The sequence below is a fragment of the Triturus cristatus genome, chromosome 8 (genome assembly GCF_964204655.1).
Source record: "Triturus cristatus chromosome 8, aTriCri1.1, whole genome shotgun sequence".
NCBI classification, from domain to species: Eukaryota; Metazoa; Chordata; class Amphibia; order Caudata; family Salamandridae; genus Triturus; species Triturus cristatus.
This window is the reverse complement of record NC_140591.1, coordinates 471,883,846-471,903,581: the sequence shown is the minus strand read 5'-3', so window position 1 is coordinate 471,903,581 and position 19,736 is coordinate 471,883,846. Positions and strand designations below refer to the sequence as shown.

At 48.3% G+C, this 19,736-nt stretch overlaps 1 protein-coding gene across 1 annotated transcript in view; it reads right to left on the bottom strand.

Moving 5' to 3' along the window:
• The window catches only part of RNASEH2B (ribonuclease H2 subunit B), a 247,040-nt gene that overhangs the window by 221,820 nt on the left and 5,484 nt on the right, over nt 1-19,736 (bottom strand). The window lies entirely within an intron of this gene.

The following is a 19,736-nucleotide window of genomic DNA, read 5'->3' as shown; positions in this document are numbered from 1 at the left end:
GCAGGCCGAGTCGGAGTACAAGTTGACCAGCGGGTCTTCCCGGGAGTACATGCCGGCCCAGCGACTGCGAAATATTCGTTGTTGCTTTGAATTGCGCTTGCATTAGTGGTTTGCCTACCAGGCACTAGGACCGGGGGCTCATGCCGATATGTTTAGCTGCCCGGGGACTGCCCCAGGGTAGCCAGCGATGGGGGTGGCTGGCCCGCTTTGGATTACACTCTGGCAAGACTGCCCGCGAGTTCTCTCCTCGCTTCCCCCTTCAGCCAGATCGGGTTTCCTGACAGCCGGGATCACAGATCCTTTATCCTGTCCCTAGGGGGGGTGATAGCGCGACGGCCTAGGGGTGCAAGGCACACTACACGCGTTGTGTAGAGCAACACAACATAATGGCTAGAGCGTGGGACTTTGAAGCTGGGGAATCCAGTTCGTGTCTCGGCACCGACCCTCAAACATCCGGTGATTCTGGGCAAATCGCCTAGCTCTCAGCGCTAAAAAGGAATGGGCCCGCTTGAATGAAGAAGGCAGTATAGGGCGCCCTGAGCACCAACCCTCCCGTTCGCTATTAGCGGATGTAGCGCGGCATGTAGTATGACGGAGCGCGCATAAGGCTCGAACCTGTTAATATGTACACATTGAAATGGCGCAAGGGGCGCGAGCACTGGAGTTCGAGGGCTAGGTAATTACCGCAGCATGTGGGTACCAAGGTACAGGTGGCGCCGGTCCATCGTACCTCTCTGGTGTGGTTCTTGTATTTTTACCACTGCGCCATAGCCATAGTTCAGGAATTGAGAGGGGCCCGAGTCTTTATGAGCGCGTTCACAAAGAAACTACTGCCTCGAGCCTAATTAACACGGCACCAAGCACCAGCTGTACACGTTACATGCAAGCGCCAAAAGCCCTGCGGATGCCCAAATGCTGCGTTTTTAACGAGTGAATGTTCACGAAAGTGAAACTGCATGCTGACTTGCGAGGGAAGGGGGACAGGAGATGTGCACGCCGCGTGGCTGTAAGCGCGTACACCAACTCAAATCCGCCAAGAGCCTGCGTGTGCCCATCTCCTGTCCCACTTCCGAGGCAAGTCAGCAACAATAGATCTCGCTGGCGACAGCGCTTCGCGCTGCGTTCGCCAGGCGAGACCTAAAAATCTTGCTGAAAGGTTCAAATTGGGTTCTTTTGTTAATCATAAACGGTGGCAATTAAAACAATTCAAATTCCACCTAATGTAACTAAACAGGATCCTACTTTTGCTTCATCTTCCTCATTGGATCCAAATCCCTAGAGCCTTAGTATCCTCGACAATGAACATCTGCAACTTTGACTGCTAAGGAGTGAGAAAGATACAGAAACTCCCCAAAAAGCAAAACCAAGCAGGGGCACCATGACCCATTTGAGACTCCACCTCTCGTGGGTTATGGCTCCTCCCTGCACTCAACAATAGTAACAAGTAGCAAACTACAATATGTGCCTATCCATACGTACAACACTCCTCAACCACCAACACAAGAGCTTTTCATAGCTGGCCTTGCCTCCTCAATATTATTCAAGGTATGTTGTATATTGTCTGGTACACTGATCCTGTCAACTCACTGATAGGTCAATGATCTACCTCGCAGTGTTCTGGTCAGTAAGGAAATGGGAACTGGAGATACGGTGTGCATCTCAGGTTCTTACTGCACACTAGCCTCATGCATTCAAGGCTCTGAATATTAGTGATACAGTGAGCGTTGGGAGTATGGAGGATTAATTTGCAAAACAAAGAATATCTGGTTATTGCTTGCCTGCACACAAGTTTGCTTCCCAGACCAATTTCAGCTGGAGCAGGGAAATGGAGAAGCAGAAGCAAACAAAAGGTGTCACCTCACATGCAGATAAATAGGAAGCAGAGCTCTTAATGTTCCCAGTTACATGTGTGATTTGCTATTTGACTTCAATTCGGATACCTGTTTAATCCCATTCTAAATTCAGGAATACATATATTAGAATGCAAAGAAAAAACCTGGACTGAGTCCTATACTTAAACATGAATCAAGGAAAGTGGAGAACTCTGCATTACACTACATACTATGCCTTATCATATTACTGTTGTGAATGCAATAAAGACCACACAGTTCCACTGCCTAAGGACAAATCAACACAACGAGGGGTTTTAGTTGAGATGCAGTCTGACAGCAGTAGTTTTGTTTTACTCCAACTGAAACAACTGGCCACCACAGTGGATGGCCATTAGTTGCTAAAGGTAACCCCAATACTGGAGACGTCTCCACATGGCATGCAGAGATTTTATATTGCTATATAAAATAAAACAATTCCAAAATTCCCAGCAGGAGATTTGATCCACAACCCACCAAGTGTGTTGGTAAGTGTTAAGCTAATGCGACACTCATTTTGGTCTCGAAAATTGAACGAAATGCAAAATAATCCTACCCCTAACCCTCCTCTTCCGTTAATATCACTGCTTATAGAGGATAGTCTGCATTCTGGAAAACCCCAACAAATCCACAAGGTTAACCTATTGATGGAAGCTGCACTTGTTGCGGGGATTCTGTACCTACACAGAACTATGCGCAGGAAAACAGGACCTCGGTGTATAGGGGTATACCAGCCTATCATATTAGTACCCCAAAAGCCCATAACAGACTAGCTATAGTGTCTCATTCGTTCTCCAAAAATCCCGAAGCTACAAATGATTAGACAACCCAGAACACAACACTCCCGACTCTCTCAGGAATCGCGGTAGCAAGACATACCCTTTCGCTCACTCACTCGTACTTGTCCAAGAATTGGCCGAGTCACTGAAATAGTTCAAAATGTTTATTTTAACTATCGTACTCTACAATACAGTATAGAGTCACTACCAGCAGCAAAATGCATAAACTCAAAACAATTAGCATTGTTACAATTCCATAGAGTACAAAAGGGGAAGTCATTATAAAAAGACAGTGGATAGAGGATTTTAAAGCCTAACCGCCCTGCCCTTGTCTGGAAGAAGTTTATTTATATAAAGGAAGATCTCTGGGCTTTGACAGTAGACCCCATACTTTAAAGCCTGGATCTAAGGTTTACATCATAGGAACAACGGAGCTCTTCTCCATGGAAAGGCTTTCTCCAAGTGTGTTAAAACAACATGCAACCCCGTAATATCAAAGCAGGAGTCTTCAGTTTTGCAGCTGTGTTTACCATGTTATGTCTAGGTGCTAGGGACTGACCAGAACAGAACAACAAGGGGCATTGTTTATCGACCTTGCACATCGTGTCAGACTAAATTCCAGGAACAGCAGAGAACAGGAAAAGCAGACCGTTCTCATGTGAAAGGCACAGAGTCTTGCAAAAACAAAGTCATGTAGTAACGTGTGTAAAAGCAGAATCATGGCAGCAAAGCTCATGCTAACTTAGCAATGTCGACAATGTCCCTAAGGGCCATATAACACCCTCCCCTTGGTAAGGTCATAGGACATAGACAAAGGATCAAAACAGTTCAGAAACCAAGCAGAGTTCAAAGCGTTTATAAAAAAAAAAATTAAAAAAAAAAAACACACAAAAAAAAAGAAATTAGAAAAATTCGAAAGTAAAAAAAAAAAAAAAAAAAAAAAAAAAAAAAAAAAAACACACAACTGGTGACTCTGGGATAATGAAGTTATTATGAAGGAGGTGGTGAATCCATCAAAGTATGTGGACCCAAGAATGCAATTCCCTCCCAAAAAATCATACTTATCGTTGGTAGAAAAAAGGGATGCCATCCAATTTAGTAGGTCGAAGGAACAAACATGCTCCTCGTAATCAGATGCTTCCAAAAGCAGAACTGGACAACTTGCGTGATATTTGATGAAACTCCGATGCAGGACTGTCTGCGCAGCCGCACAGACATCCCATTCAGACAATACTTAAAGTGCTGCCGCACGCGCCATACGGCCATCCCCAGAACAAGCCTGGTCATGAGCCTCTAAGGGACCCATCAACTGGTTAAAATCCGGGACTGGACATGAAGTATTGGAGAGGCATACATCCATAGCCCAATAGAAGGGGCACAGTTGACAGTAGAACACTGGTTGCACGCAAGTAAAGTAGACAAAATGAAAAGTTAATCCATAACTCACGCCAAGCGTTGCTAATGGCAAGCAGCCAAAAACTTGTTGAATCCGATCACAGTACAGCTGCAACTGGCCTGGACTGTGCATTACCACAAGATGAAAAGCCGTTGCGCAGCAGGAACAGAAGAAGCAGGATTCGACCACCTAATGCCAATACTAAGGGGAAGCCTCAGAAGACGCTGGAAAAAATAGAATGAATAAAAGGCTGTATCACACCAAATACCGTCTGAAAGGAAGTCACAAGGCTGGAACCCACACGTTTAAAAAAAATTGCAAGGCCTTTCGTGTCAGACGCATTAAATATTTGATGTATAAGCTCCCCAAAGTGAAGTGGGAGGTTAGTGTTCAGAAGGGACTGCATCCCGCTAGATGTCCTTGCCACCTGTAACTCGAAGGTCTCTCAGGCGGAAGTGAGAGCCACTTCTAGTTGGAATAATAGAGCTTTGAGCGTGCTCAATTTGTTGAAATCTGTTTTCAAAGTTGGTATGGAAGGCCAAATGGAACTATCTAGATTCACATGCGGGGCGGGAAAAGCACATTGCTACAACAAGTTACACGCTAGGAAACTTGTTACTAAATACGGGATTCCTGTCCGTAAACCACAGCAGTCTTGATTGTTCAAAATAAGATAGCTGCCATTTGTAAGCAAGGTAAAAGCGGGAATTGACGGGACTGGGGTTCCTTTAAAAAAAACACAAGCGAGATTAGGCGCCGATACATTGTAAGCGCTGTGCAACTTTATGTGTTTACAAATCGTTGAATGGCCCACTGTGAAATCGCAGTACTCCACTGTTAGAAAAACTTCCTTATCCTCCCGCTGACACCTGTAAGTGAAAGGTAGGGATGATAATTCATGGAGAAAGACACTACCCAGTGGTTCAAAGCGGCCAATCGGAAAATGTTGCATGCATGATTTAAATTGAAATAGCGAAAAAGGGAGAGCGATAACCCCATGAATTAACCAAGCAGCAGAGTCCGTTTCTGCTACCGAGAACGGCAAGGGCTCCAATTGTTCAATATGCAATAGTGTATATGCAGCATCTTTCATGGACATAAATCTCTCTTTATCAGTTAGATTAAATGGCAGAAACAAAGCAGTAGCATTTAAATAATCCCAAGGCACTTTCCCCTTTTTTAGAGTTTGCAATTTCCAAGCAAATTGCATAACAGATCTTAAATGATTTTGACCATGATACAACACAGATACATCACTTTGAACAACATCAATAACAAATTAAACATTATCCAATGTATAAATGTGTGATGAAAGTGTATTGATACATTATCCACCACGGCAAGGACTCTCTATTGGCCTGATCAATTTGGCGCAGATGAAGAGCTGCCTCAATCTGCAAAAGTTTCCAAATTTCGTTGAAGGCTGCATAAATGAATCCCTTAGATCTAGGGGACCTAGGGCCTAAGATGAAATCATCCAAATCAATATCGTTTGACAAAAGTGAGAGGTGTTGTTTCACTGACGCCAAAGTTGAATGTTGCAACCATTGTTGGCATCATTTACCCACTGAGTATGTGGTGACCGAATGTGTAAGCGGACAACGAGGATTCGGTCTCGTCTGAGTGAAACCAGGTGTTACATTATAAAAACGCATTTGGCAGGCGTTTTTATTTGTTTGCCACTCCAACCATCCGGATTAATCAATTTAAGAGACATTGAAGGTCTCATTTCTAAACAACGCTTGCGATGTATCAATAGTATAATTTGTCTGAGAGTTCCAATTGTCGTATTCCGCTAATGACGGAATGGATGGGGTATTTACATTTTTCACAGTCGCCAGGCCGAAACAAGTGGTTTGGTAGACGGTATCATTCAAAAATAAAATCCGAGTTGGGATCAAACAGGCACGATGTAAAGCCTCAGTTCCCTGAATCTGCCAAGGCTTCGTGCCCCAGATCGATTTTAAATCAACGGTCTCTTTGCAGTGATCATAACCCTGTGTAGCTAACTTAGTACTAAATGAGTTAGCGTAAATCAATTTTATGTGGGTCAATATAAATTTGGACTGAGACGACAATTGTAATTTAGAGAAATAGGATTCTGGATTAGACGGGTCATAGTCGGTGAAATAAGTGAACTTATTTCTAAGAGTTTTAGGACAATGTTCCCATTTAGTGTAATTAAGAACTGGTCTTAATGTGTTTGTTTAGTGTAAAAAAAAAAGATGCCCATAATGTTGATAACAAAAGAGAACAGCAGAATTGGCAGAATTTAAAAACAAATCTTCAGCATCAAAAGCAGTACAATACTTTAAATCTGAAAACAATGCATGTACCGCCTGCACATCCCAATCGTCAGAGTGTATGTCACGAGTTACCACATCTCCTAATGAGACGCGAAACACGTATGGCACCCTCAGCACCTCGGTCGGACCGTGAATTTCGAAGGTTACTTTGTCCCCAACTATGCCATCTGCCACCAGGAAAGCTGATATGTTCACAAGGGTCTTATCACGTTTCATGATATGGGACGATATGTGAGGGGAAAGAATTCCATCAACCAAGTTCACAGCAGAGCGTTCTGGCAAATAATGACCATTGATGAGCAAAAAGAACACTGTCACAAATCCAATGGACATGAAGAGGAAAATCACGATAAGCACCAACCAAATGTAGGTCCATGGAGGGACCAGGTACCTTTTTTTGAACCAAGAAAAGAAAATGCTTAATTTAGTCGGCGGCGGGACTGCCAAACTGGAAATTGCGGAGGATGAGTATGAAGAGAAACTGGCATGATCTTCAAAGTGTTAATGAGAGGTGGTAATGCCGGGTCCGTCTGATGTTGTTGAGGTTTGTTAGGCACCTCACTAATCGACTCATCTGTAGGATATGTATACTCGACATCCATAGTGGAAGAAAAACGTCGGACGGGTGAAAGGTCAATTACAGTGTCCATCACTTCCATAGCCATACGAGGACCAGTGGACGAGGATGAACTCAGCGGATCCAGTGAAATGGCGTTAGACGAAACAGCAGGCGTGACACTACTCAGAATCGGCCACACAGTGTAACTTGACACGGTCCACTGAGATGCATCTGTTGTCTTTGCGACCAGGTAAAGGTGTTAAAATGACTGTACGAGTACCCTTCAGCCCAAGCACTGGAACGGGTGCACTATAAGAGGGACCAAATTCTTTTTTGTTTTCCAGCTTTCCTTGTACCAGATCTCCGATTTTGGGAAGCGAGCCGGCGACTGGAATCAGCAGTGCTGCATAAGTAGAAGAGGGTAAATGTTCAGTTGCAAAGCTGTCACAGGTCTTTTGTAGATCCTGCAACACTTTAGAATGATTATCTACGTCAAATGTTGCAGCAGCTGCCACAACGTCTAAACCATCACGGTCTGGCACAAACATTTTAATGCCAAAGAGCATTTCGTATGGGGTCCGCCCACCCAGAGATCTTCTAGGGAGATTATTAAGTGCACGTTGAACCTCATACAAGTGGGCCAGCTAGTTCCTGCCAGAACCGAAGACTTTAGCTGTCAAGGATTGCTTTAAGTCACGGTTCATTCGCTCCACAATTGAATTGTCCTCAGGCCTGTATGGAGACAGGAACTGCACCAGCACCCCCATTGACTTCATCGCATACTTGTACGCCTTAGAGGCGAACGCTGGACCTTGGTCAGAATGGAAGGTGCCACAGGCAAACATCCCAACAAAGACACGCAAATCCCTGATGACATTTCGAGCGTCAGCACTGCGTTCTGGCCAAACCCAAAGGAATCTAGTGCACGAATTAACTGCAACAAATATATATTTATACACAGTATCAGAAGAGAGTGGACCGCAGTGATCAAGATACACACAGCCAAAAGGTTGATTAGAAATACACAGCTGTGTTTGAGGTGGGCGTGTGACCGCAGAAGGTTTGATTTGCTGACAGATGTCACAAGAAAGTACATAATTACAGGTCTGTTTATACAAACCACGTCACCAGTAACGTTGCTGTCAAATAGAGACTGTCGCCGACACCCCAGCATGTGCAAACGCTATGCCTTCGTGTGCGGCTTTGATCAGTGCAATTCTGCGGTCCATGTTGGGAATCAGCCGATCCCCAACTGAAGGAATCATAGCATAAGGAACCTGTTCGGGTGTTATATGATAAGAGTATTTCAAAGGGAAACCCTGAGGATAAGCAGTTCCCACCCTTGTAGCAGTCACCGCTGCCAGAATATCATTATCTATTTTAGTCATGGACCTTGTAACTGCTGCTAAGGAACATGTGGCTACTGCACATTTGGCCGCTTCATCAGCCAAAGAATTATCAAGAGCATGTGCTCCCACACGCTGATGGCCAAGAGTATGTATAACATGTGTGAGGGGCAGACGTTGTTTAAGGTCTGCCACTCGAACCCAAAGCGGTTTATGCTTGATCGCGCTGCCTTTAGAGTCTCAATAATCATTTTAAGACCAAAAAAATAAGTTGTCATTAAAAGACTGGACACAGTAATAGGAATTGCACACAATAAGAGTATTCACATTTGGATCAGCAAACTCGAGAGCAAGAACAAGAGCATGCAGCTCCGCCAATTGCGCCGTACAGTCCCCAAGTGCCTGTGTATGCACTATGGAAGACTTTAACTCTCCATTGACAATTGAGCCAGCAACAATTGCGGAAGCCTCAGAATAAGCGTGTTTGGAGCCGGTGGCCGGTTGAGCACTGCACCAAAAAAAATAGTTAAATATCAATAAAGTGGGCACACGAGAGAGGCTTTGATGTGAATAGATCTGGACACAATCATTCACAAGTGTGCAACGCTGTAATGTTGAGGTAGACAGGTCACTGCCTGCACTGCAAGGGACACAGGCAGCACAGTTGGGTACGAGATTTTCTCTATAGTGAACTAATTGGGGGATGCTTAGAGTATGTTACACTCAGATGAAAGGGCATATTCCTATTAGAGAAAGAATCATTATAAAGCTTATGTTACCAGGAAACATGATGAAGGCGATAAAGCAATCGGGATGCTCGCCTGGTTAAATAAATCCGAAAGGCCATCAACTCTTATTACTGCACTGTGAAGCCAATGCAATTTACTGGTGAACACCCCAGTAGAAATTAACAAAGCTTTAACGGAGTATTACTCCAGACTGCATGAAAGTCATGATCCAATCGCTATTGACTGTAAAAAACATAAAATTTGCAGAATTTCTTCTGACTAGCGTGCCCAGATGGATGAGCTGCAGATGTGGAAGAAAGTAAATCTGCGCAGAAGGTCTGGCGAAGGGTAAGCTGCCTAATAGCAATGGGTTGCCTCAAGAATTTCACAGTACATATCAGGATATACTAATCCTTACAATGCCATAAGAAGTTCTAGCTGCACAGTGTGAAAGCTGATTATTGTATTAGTATTGTTGCCATACATGTCAATAACATGAAAATGTGATGTTGAACTGGTCATGAAGGAAATTCAATAAATTTACAAATACATTTGATAAAGCATATGTAATGTTGTACCGGGCATGGGACCTACCATACCAAAATGTTGGAGATGTACCTAGACTCGAAGGACAGTGTGTGCTGCCTCATTCTATGAATGAGCCAACCGTATTAACGCTGTTGAAGCCAGGGAGGAATCCCATTGTGTTGGGTTCATATCAACCCTTATCCTTGTTGAATCTAAATTATAAATCTTTGCCAGGCTACTGGGAAACAGACTGACTCCATTACTGATGGGACTCCTTCTTCCCAACCAGTTGGGATTTATTATGGGAGAAACATAGCCCCTAACATTAGAAGGCTCTATCATTTGGTGAATAAACCATTGATGGGTGGATCGGGTTCAGCGATGGCTGCACTAGATATGGAAAAGAAACGCAGATACCTTGAATTTGACTTCCTTAAAACTGGTGCTTAAGTGATGGGATTTGGGCTTGGGATCAGAGAGTGGGTCAGGCTACTATAAGCCAAGCCAATGGCAAGGATACACATTGGCAAGTTTGTGTCTGATGCGTGGCCAATGGAGAGAGGGATAAGACAGGGATGTCTAGTTGCTATTTGTGTTGGCCATGGAGGCTATGGATAGGCAGGAATAGCTAGACAGGGGGGCAACGGAGCATGGCCACACACATCTGCTTTCACTATATGCGAATGCCATTAAAATATTTAAAGACTCCGACTGTCGACCCACCTGTGGTCTTGGAGCAGCTACAGGGTTTTGGAAAGAAAATGAATATCCAGAAATCCTGCTAGTTCCCTCCGAGACCTATGGAGGCTATGGAGAGGTAGCTGCTCCTGCAATGGTCCTATGGTCTTACAGGGAACTAGAGATTCAAGTTTATGATGCACCATGAGATGTGCTAAAGGAAACCTCGGGAAGATGATATCTTCTGCAATTAAATGTGTTTGGTTGTGGATAAAGTTGCCCCTATCGGAAATGGGAAGATTGGCGGTTGTGAAAATGGTGATCCTACCTCGACTCTTATATTTTTGTTGGACTTGATCTGTGGGGTGAGGCATAGGATGGCCCTGAAAAATTGCAGCCACTGAGGCCGCAGGGAAAACTGGCAGCTCTGAATTATGAAAGCTATTACATTATTACATTGCTGACCAACTGCAGTGGGTGACGAAGTGGGTAACACCTTGTCAGACGAGATCAAATATATGGGGCAAGCGGAGGGTGGAAAAGGACTGTTAACTAAGGTAATGTATCTCAGGGATGGCAGATGCGTTTACCTCAAATTCCTGAGGATTGCTTGGTATCGTTGGAAGCAATGCTCGCTCCAGTCCAACAAAAAAGAAGCATATGCCCTAGAGGTCCTGTTATGGACACATCCACAATTGAGTAAGATTGAATCAATTGGCAGAAAGGCTGGTTGGTAGAAATTGCAGTGATCACAAGAGACTTGCACAATAACAAAAAGCTCACTACCTTTGAGGACTTACGACAGAGTATGCAAATCCTGGTGGGTCAGTTCTTTTTTTTTTTTGTTAAAATTTTTTATTAGAAACTGTTGATACACAATAAAATACAGACAAGGGCCTACAACCACCAGGGCCGGCCGCTATAGAGCCCGAGGGCCCGCAGTGCAACGCCACACATTCAAATGATCCAGAGGCAAAGCTCCCGGCAGTTCGTGAGCACATGTAACAGGCCGTGGCCATAGGCCAGGAGCATTCGGAATAAACAGTTTCATTTTTTATTAAATATAAAACACACTCAAGGCAATGAGAGTCTGAAATAGCAGCGTGCTCTTCCCAGGACGGGGAATAACGTACAGTGTCCAAAGCAGGTCTTGTCTGGAAGCGGTAGAGGGGGGCAACGGGAGAACAAAGCATGGAACACACCTCACACCATCCCGCGGAATGCGTGGCTAGGGGGACAAAGCAATATCGATCTCTAATGGCAAAGGCGGGGTGCAGATACGTCCTCGATATAAATTCCATGGACCCCATACCTTAGCCCACTTCCCTGGCTTGCCTCTCGCCACATACACCGTCTTTTCCCTAAACATACACCAGTCCATATTCTCCTTCCATACCTCGATCGTGGGCGGCCTCGGGGAGCCCCACAGCTGTGCAATGTTACGCTTAGCCACCATGTACCCCAAGGTCACCCACTGCGTCTGTGCCGCGTTACAATCATTCGGTTCCCAGACATTCAACAAGCACCTCCTAGCCTCTGGCAACAGAGCAACGTGCGTGACCTCCTCCATTACGGTGTGGATACCGTTCCAAAATCGCACAACCTCCGAACATTCCCATAAGATATGGAGAAAGGTACCCGACAGGCCACATCCACGCTTACACTGTCCATCCATCGAGTAACCCATACGCAGCAAACCGGGCCACGTGACATACACTCTATGAAGGATCTTCAGCTGTACGAATCGTAAGCGGGCCGGGATCGCCACCTCTTTCGGGGAGGCCACCGCCGATACCCAGTCCTCATCGTCCAATTCCAAGCCATCGCCTGTCCATGCGTCCCGCAGACGGAGCAGCAAGTCCGCGAGATCATTAATGAGTTTCTTATAAATCAGAGAAATAGTGCTGTCGGGCACATAGCCATCCAACACTCTATCCTCCAGTGGGGAGTACTCGGGGATAGCAGCAACGTCTGGAAAAACCGAACACAGCGCATGGTAGACTTGAGCATACCGGAAGTACTCTCTATCGTTTCATTTATATTCAGTTTTAAGCATTTCAAACGTTTTGAAAGACCCCTTCGCCCAGAGATCACCCACCTTACATATACCAATCATATCCCATTTCTCAAAGCCTTTCGATCTCCACAAACAGCCCAACCGCTCAGAGGCATACAACGGCATCGCCCGAGTCAAGCGATCCCTCCACCCCATCGCAGCATTCGCCGCGTGCCACACACGTACCGCAACCTGGGTCCTGTCAAACGCGTGCCCGGGGTCACCGAGTACAGCGCCCTATTATAGTCCCCACCCGGGAGCAGAAATGTATCCATCTCGAAGGCCGGATTCAAGGCAGGACCGTATATCCCGTGGTTCACCGCCGCCAACTGAGACGCCCAATAGTATTGTTTAATATCGGGGAGGGCGACCCCCCATCGTACCAAGGGAGCGTCAACTTGGCAAGAGCAATCTGCGGCCGCCCGTCCCAAAACAGTTGGCGCTGAAGACCCTCCACCTCCCGGAAATAACGGGCCGGCACAACATCTAGAGTATTTTGCAAAGCATACAAGAAGCGAGGTAGCGACATCATTTTAAACAATGCCGCCCGTCCAAGTGGCGAGAGCGGAAGCCGTCGCCACCTCGCGACGTCGGCCTTCAATCGCTGGAGGGGTGGGAGAAGTCGCTCACAGCGGACCGCGGGATCCAGTGAGATAAAGATTCCCAAATATTTGAACCCCAGGGTAGCAATCTGGATAGGGCAATCCCGTGGCAGGAGGGGTGCCTCACCCGAGAGGACGTAAACACACGACTTGGCCCAGTTGATGACCAGGCCGGAGTTGCGACCAAAGGAATTCAGTACGTCCACCAATACAATCAGCGATTGTCGAGGAGAGGTGAGATACAGAAGGATGTCATCCGCGTAAAGGGAGACACGGTCTTCAAACTCCGGCATCCATCTAATGCCTCGCAACGACGGCTCCCAACGCAACCAGGCGGCGAGAGGCTCCAAAGAAAGTGCAAAGAGAAGGGGTGATAACGGACATCCCTGCCGCGTACCTCTCCCCAGTGCGAAGGGAGCCGACACCCTACCATTCACCACCACCTGAGCCAGAGGGTCAGCATATAGTAATTTTACCCAACCAATAAATTCTGGGCCGAACCCAAATTTCGCCAACACGGCCCAAATATATGGCCACTCCAAAGTGTCGAACGCCATAGTAGCATCTAAAGATGCCAAGATGGCCGGCTCACGTATAAATTACGCTCTAGCCAGCACGCCGTGCAACCGCCTCAAATTTAGAGCGGTGTTCCGATGAGGTATGAAACCGGACTGATCCTGCTGAATCAAGTCGCCCACGACCCGAGCCAGTCGATTAGCCAATACCTTAGCCGTAATTTTGGGTTCTGCGTTCAGTAGCGAAATGGGCCTATAGGAGGCGCAGCGATCTCACGGCTTCCCCTCTTTGTGTATCACAACTATGTTGGCGAGGCGTTGGTCAGGGGGGAGGAAGCCTGCCGCACGTGCCGCGAAAAACATGTCCCGAAGATGCGGCGCTATCTTATCGGGACGCAACTTATATAGTTCGATGGGAAGACCATTAGGACCCACCGCTTTACCCGATGCGATCGAGCGAGTGGCCAGAGCGATCTCATCTGACGACAACTTCGCCTCCATCAAAACTGCATCAGCCTCCGATAGGGTTGGCAATGCAATGTCTCTAAGCAACAGATGAGAATCCTCCTCCGAACGCACAGATACCGGAGAGTATACCCCGCGGAAATGAGCCGCGAAGCAGTCAACGATCTCCACCGGGTCAGTCACACGCACTCCATCCATTCTCTCCACAACGGGCACCACCCTGCTCGCTCTCTCCTTCTTATCCAACCAAGCAATCAACTTTCCGGCCTTGTCCCCCACATCATACAGTCGTCCTTGCTGCTCTCTACTCATCCCTTTAGCGGCTTCCGTGACTAGCGCTCTATAATCTGATTGTTTGAGGCTGAGAACATGCACTTTCTCATCAGTAACTCCCCGCTCTAAGTCCTCCTCCATTTCAGCTATTTCAGTTTCCAGGCGAACCACCTCTGCTCTCTCGCACCTCATAGCATGGGAGATAAGGGACAGGGCCTGCCCCCTGATCACCACTTTATAAGCCTCCCATAGGGAGACGGCCGACGGCACCGACCCCACATTATCATTGAAGTAGTGATCAGTGGACTTGACCAGCTCCACGCGGATCTTAGGGTTACGTAGATACCAGGGGCTAATGGGTGCCACTCTCCCCTCTGCCCCAGGGACAACCTTCAGTTGCAACCATATAGGGGAATGATCAGAAATACCTCGGGCTAAATGACGCACCTCCCCAATCATCCCAGCCTGGATCGCTGGCATAAGCATGTGATCAAGTCTCGAGAGACTCCCATGGGCCCCCGAGTGAAAGGTATACTGCGCCTGACCCGGGTGCATCAATCTCCAGCAATCTACAAGTCCCAAAGTGTCCAAAAAGCCACCCAACCAGGCCTGAGCCCTAGGGAGATCCCGGGGGGGGGGTGACGGTCCTCCAACCCGGAGACAACGGCATTAAAGTCACCCCCCAACACCAAAACCCCCCCAGGGAGTCCCAGGACCAAACGCCCCAAATCAGCAAATGTAGCCGTCTGCAACCCCGGAGGCACATACACAGCGACGAGCGAGATAGTCCTACCCTCCCATCTCCCCACCAGTGCCACATAGCGCCCCCTAACATCGTGAAGCACCTCATCAACTTCCAATGGGAGAGAGGCCCTAACCAAAATGCCCACTCCCCTAGAGCCAGAAGTGAAACCAGAGTGAGCGGCAAGGCGGTAGCCCCTCCTATTTAGGGCATGGAAGGAGTTCCCAATCAAATGTGTCTCCTGCAGGAAAACAATGTCGGGCGAAATCCGCTTCAAGAACTGCAACACCACCCCGCGCTTGATCCTGTCCCCAAGTCCATTCACATTCCACGAAAGGATTCTCAATCCCCTACCCCCCATCCCACTCCCGTGCATGATACCCACATCCCGGAAAGCACAAACCGGATAAGTCAGCAGAGAACTTCACACTGCCTTGCGAAACAAACAAACAATCCCCAACAACCCCCCTCCCCCACAATCCCCAAACCACAACTCCCCCCTCCCTGCACCCCTGCTTGAGCCCAAACAGCCCCCCCAACTCGCAGTGTGCCTGTCGCCCTAACACATACCACAAAAAGAACCCCAGAAGGAGGAAAGGACCCCAATTAGCTCCCCACAACCCCCGGGCATTTGGAGGGCATATTGTGCCAATCTAGGGTCCAGTTGAGCCAAGGTACAAAACGTCACCAGTTCAGTCCATCACCAGGAACCAAGTTCTAATCCTGCTCCACCAAATCCCGTCCGCTCTCCGCCATCCGACTGTCTCGATCCTGTCCCCGAGGCAGGGCATCCAACCAGTCTCCAACCGCCTCCGGCCGGTCGAAAAAGTGGGAACGACCCTGGAACTCAAGCCGCAGCCTCGCCGGGAATAACATCGCATATTTCAGCTCCATGTCCCTCAAGCGCCGTTTGACACCCAAAAAACCCAGCCGTTGTTTCTGGACCGCTTGCGTGAAGTCCGGGTAAAAGCTGACATTGGAGTTCTCAAACTTCAGCGGCCCGGCAACCCTCGACGCCTGAAGGATAGCATCCCTATCCCGAAAGTTAAAGAGTCGGGCGATTATAGGCCGCGGGGGAGCACCCACCTTGGGCGCACCACCCGGAATCCTGTGGGCCCGCTCCACCGCAAAGAACTTGCTCAGTCCCTTAGGCGCGAGACGATTGGTCACCAGGTCCTCAACAAAGAGATCCGCAGCAGATTCCTCCGATCTTTCCGGCACTCCAATGATACGAACATTGTTCCGTCTAGCCCTGCTTTCAGAGTCCTCAAGTCGACGGTCCGTCAGATCACTGGCTAGCCGCAACCTACGGACCTCCGTCTGCAGGGCGGCCACGTCCACAGTTAGACTCGACGCCGCTTGACTCAAGGAGTCGACTCGCTCGTTAGTTTTGGACAGGTCTGCCCTGACCAAATTCACATCGATCAGGACCGCGTCCAGTTTATGAGCCAGGGTATCAAACTGCTGACCCACAGCGGTCTTCATCTCCTCAATGGCGCCCATGACGTCCAGCAGGGTCAATTCCGACGATGGGCCGGAGACCTCCTTAGACCTCTCAGGCGATTTATGCGAGCCACCAGGGGATCCCTTTGCCTGCGCATATCGATCCATGTTATTGACCTGGGTATAGGCACCCCTCCGGGTTGACTTGGGTTTCGACTTGTCTCCGTCTAGTCTCGCCGCCATCGTCCGGAGGCCACCAAGGCCGGCACCCGCCCGCACCAGGAAAAAAGGGGACCAGGTAGCTAATTCAATTGAGCACAGCCGTCGCCGACAGTCAGCCCATGTAGAATCCGAGAGTCAGGCCAGACACTTCGCCTGGCGCGCCCCTCTGAAACACCAGAGTCTCTCGGCCGATATCAGAGAGCAAGCTTGACAACGAAAGTGAAAGTGCAGGGTCCGTGGCAGGGCAAGCCCAGCCAGCCGCTGTTGATCACTTCGTACCCGGGCACTTCACCAGCTCGAGATCGGGACCAAGGCAAGAGCAGGCCGCAAACTTCGGAGTGCAACCATTCCGGGTCCCGGCGTCCGATCTGAATTCGGAAAATGGGTGACACCTCAGCGCAAGTTCATCTGCAAAAGCCCGTCAAATAAACCAGGATTAAGTCAGGATAGACGTGGGAGGTTGCGGAGGCCCTCGGGAGCCGTAAGCCTACGCGGCCATCTTGGTTGCGCGCTAGGCTACTCCTCGGTGGGTCAGTTCTTAATATTCTGATCATTGGTGTGGTATCTGAACTCCACTTGGACCCGGGGAGACGAGGAGCCAGCCCATTGTGACATACTGCAAATCATGTTGACACACAATTAAACTACAAGAGCCATAACAGTGCGGTATCAAAGCTTAATTACACAAGCTAAGGTAGATATCTCCCCTTTAATGGGTGCAAGGGAAAGAATATTGGATAGGAACTCACTCCAAATACTAGAATGCCCCTTGAAAGCTTCCAGAAATGCCCAATTCAGTTAATGAACTATAAGATACTCCACAGTGTATACCTGACATCAAGGAGGTTGCACAGGATCTTCTTGGAGGCGCAAAACTGTTGTCCCAGATGCCACGATCCTAATGTGGATTTTTAGTACACATGTTCTGGAGTTGCTTGGAGCTTAAACATTACTGGCAAGTGGTGTGGGAACTGATCAAAGAGGACACTGGGTGGCACTACGATAATGTCCTTGTAGGAGTCCTGCTCAGCCTATTTTATGAGGTAGAAGCTTACAAGGCTTGAGAACAGTGTTTGCAGACTATGCCTGGCTGCTGTCCAAGCAACAGATAAGCCATGGGTGGAAAACTCCTCTCTCCATTTTGAGAATTGTGGAAATGGACAGTGGCAGAGGGTGACACATTGGCCATCTTTCAGAAATAAACCAGAGGAAGGCTGAATGTGACCAGATAGGACGAGATGATTATCATCTTGAACGTCAAGACGGATGACAGACCACCTTATGAAGCGGCAGGCTTGGAATTAGGTCTGAGTAACAAAGCACTTCAGGGAGGAGTGTATGATCCTGGATTAGCTGTAAAGGAGATAAGTGTAGATGGAAATGTGGTTCCTTTCAGCCAATAGAATCGCTCTGATATTACTAAATAGATAGACATGGGGGGGCGTGGCCGAGCTACAGACCAAGATGGCCGCGTAGCTTTGGAGCTCCGCCGACCGCCCTGGAGATTCGGCCGCCCTGGAGGCATTAAAACAACGATATTAGAAGAGGAGGCACAGAAAAGAACTGGACACGCTGCACGACGAAGCGGTGCCGGTAAACGCAAAATAATGTGAAACGTCACTCCATCGGAGCGTGAGAGACGTAATGGGCCCAGAGAAGAGCTGAAGCCCCGGGCTCCAGAAAGCAGCGTCCGAGTGTCGAACTGCCCTGCCCGGACCCCACCCTATTTTGTAAAGTGACTGCTGACACCATAAAGTGCACGGAGATCAGCGCCCTCCCCAGTGATCCGACTGCCTTATACAAGCTAACTGCACAGCGGGAATCACGCATCGGCGAGAGACAACACCCGTTCTCCGTGAATCGGTAAGCCCGCAGTTGTAGAGAACGCGTGTGAGTCTGGAAACAGCCTACCTGGTCGGACAACTCTACACCAAATTGCAATCTGCTGTAACCAGAAAAAGAGCGCATGTGTACCCATGAGGCACCCCTGCTGCAACCTGCCCAGACTACATGAGGGAATAGTTGCTAAGGAGCCAGACCCGAGACGTTTCTTGGACAGTACAGACGACCTGTGGCAGTACCCTGGCAACCACATCATTATTACAGATGCAAGCGGGGAGCACGGCTGAAGGCCAGCTGTGGGGGAAAAATGACTCGGCAAGATGGATTTAGGGTGGCAAATAAAGACCGAGGCCTCCCACGGATAAAGACTAACCTACATTAAACTCCTTAAGAACCTGGTAGAACCACGAAGTGTGAGTGGGGGAGGTGCTGAGCACTGACCACTGCTACCTGCTGGTGCAGACACATTGCATCTAATTAACGGAAGTTACCCTCCTAGTTGCCATGGGCAAGGGCGACCCTAAACAACACAAACTACCATTTGAGAAGGTTGGTGGGGGTGCGGAGTCGACCGGCGCCAACATGGCGGAGACATCACTGCGCTCCTACAGCCAGCCACAAAGCAGCGAGGCGTTCATGGTGGAACTCAGAGCCGGGTTCAAGGCGCTGGACACGCGCTTCGGAACGCTGGACAGGAGACTGGACAAAATGGGGGCAAGACTAGATAAGCATGAAGGGAGGCTGGAAACTGCGGAGGGACGGATCTCGGACCTCGAAGATTGCCCGCGCAGGCCACTGAGCGTCTGGAAAGGATAGAGAGGATACTTAAAACCGTTGCCATCAAGAATGAGGACTTAGAGGCCAGGGGACGACGTAATAACGTACGCATAACGGGTGTCCTGGAAACAACATACACTGGCAGGTTGGATGGATTTGTAGAGGGCCTCCTGATTGATCTGTTTGGAAGTAACTCCTTTACTACAACATTTGTTGTGGAGCGGGTATCCAGGCCCAAGCCTGGATGCCCACCTCACCCCATACTGGCACGGCTCCTTAACTTTAAGGATCGCAACACAGCATTGCGCCTGGCCCGGGAAAAGGTAACATTGGAATTGCAGGGCTCCTCCATTGCACTATACCCGGACTTCACTGTCCTGGTGCAGTGAAGCCCGCAGGAAGTTTGCATCAGTTAAAAATGCCTTGCACAAGGAGGGAATCAGAAACAGGATGTTATATCCCGCAAGATTGAAAGTGGATACAGATGGTAAATCCCAGATATTTGAGTCGCCCACGACAGTGCAAGACTTCGTCAAATCTCGCGATGTGGCACAACACGCTGGAACATCCTCTCCCCTGGACAATCACCTTGTGTACCAGACTCTAGCACC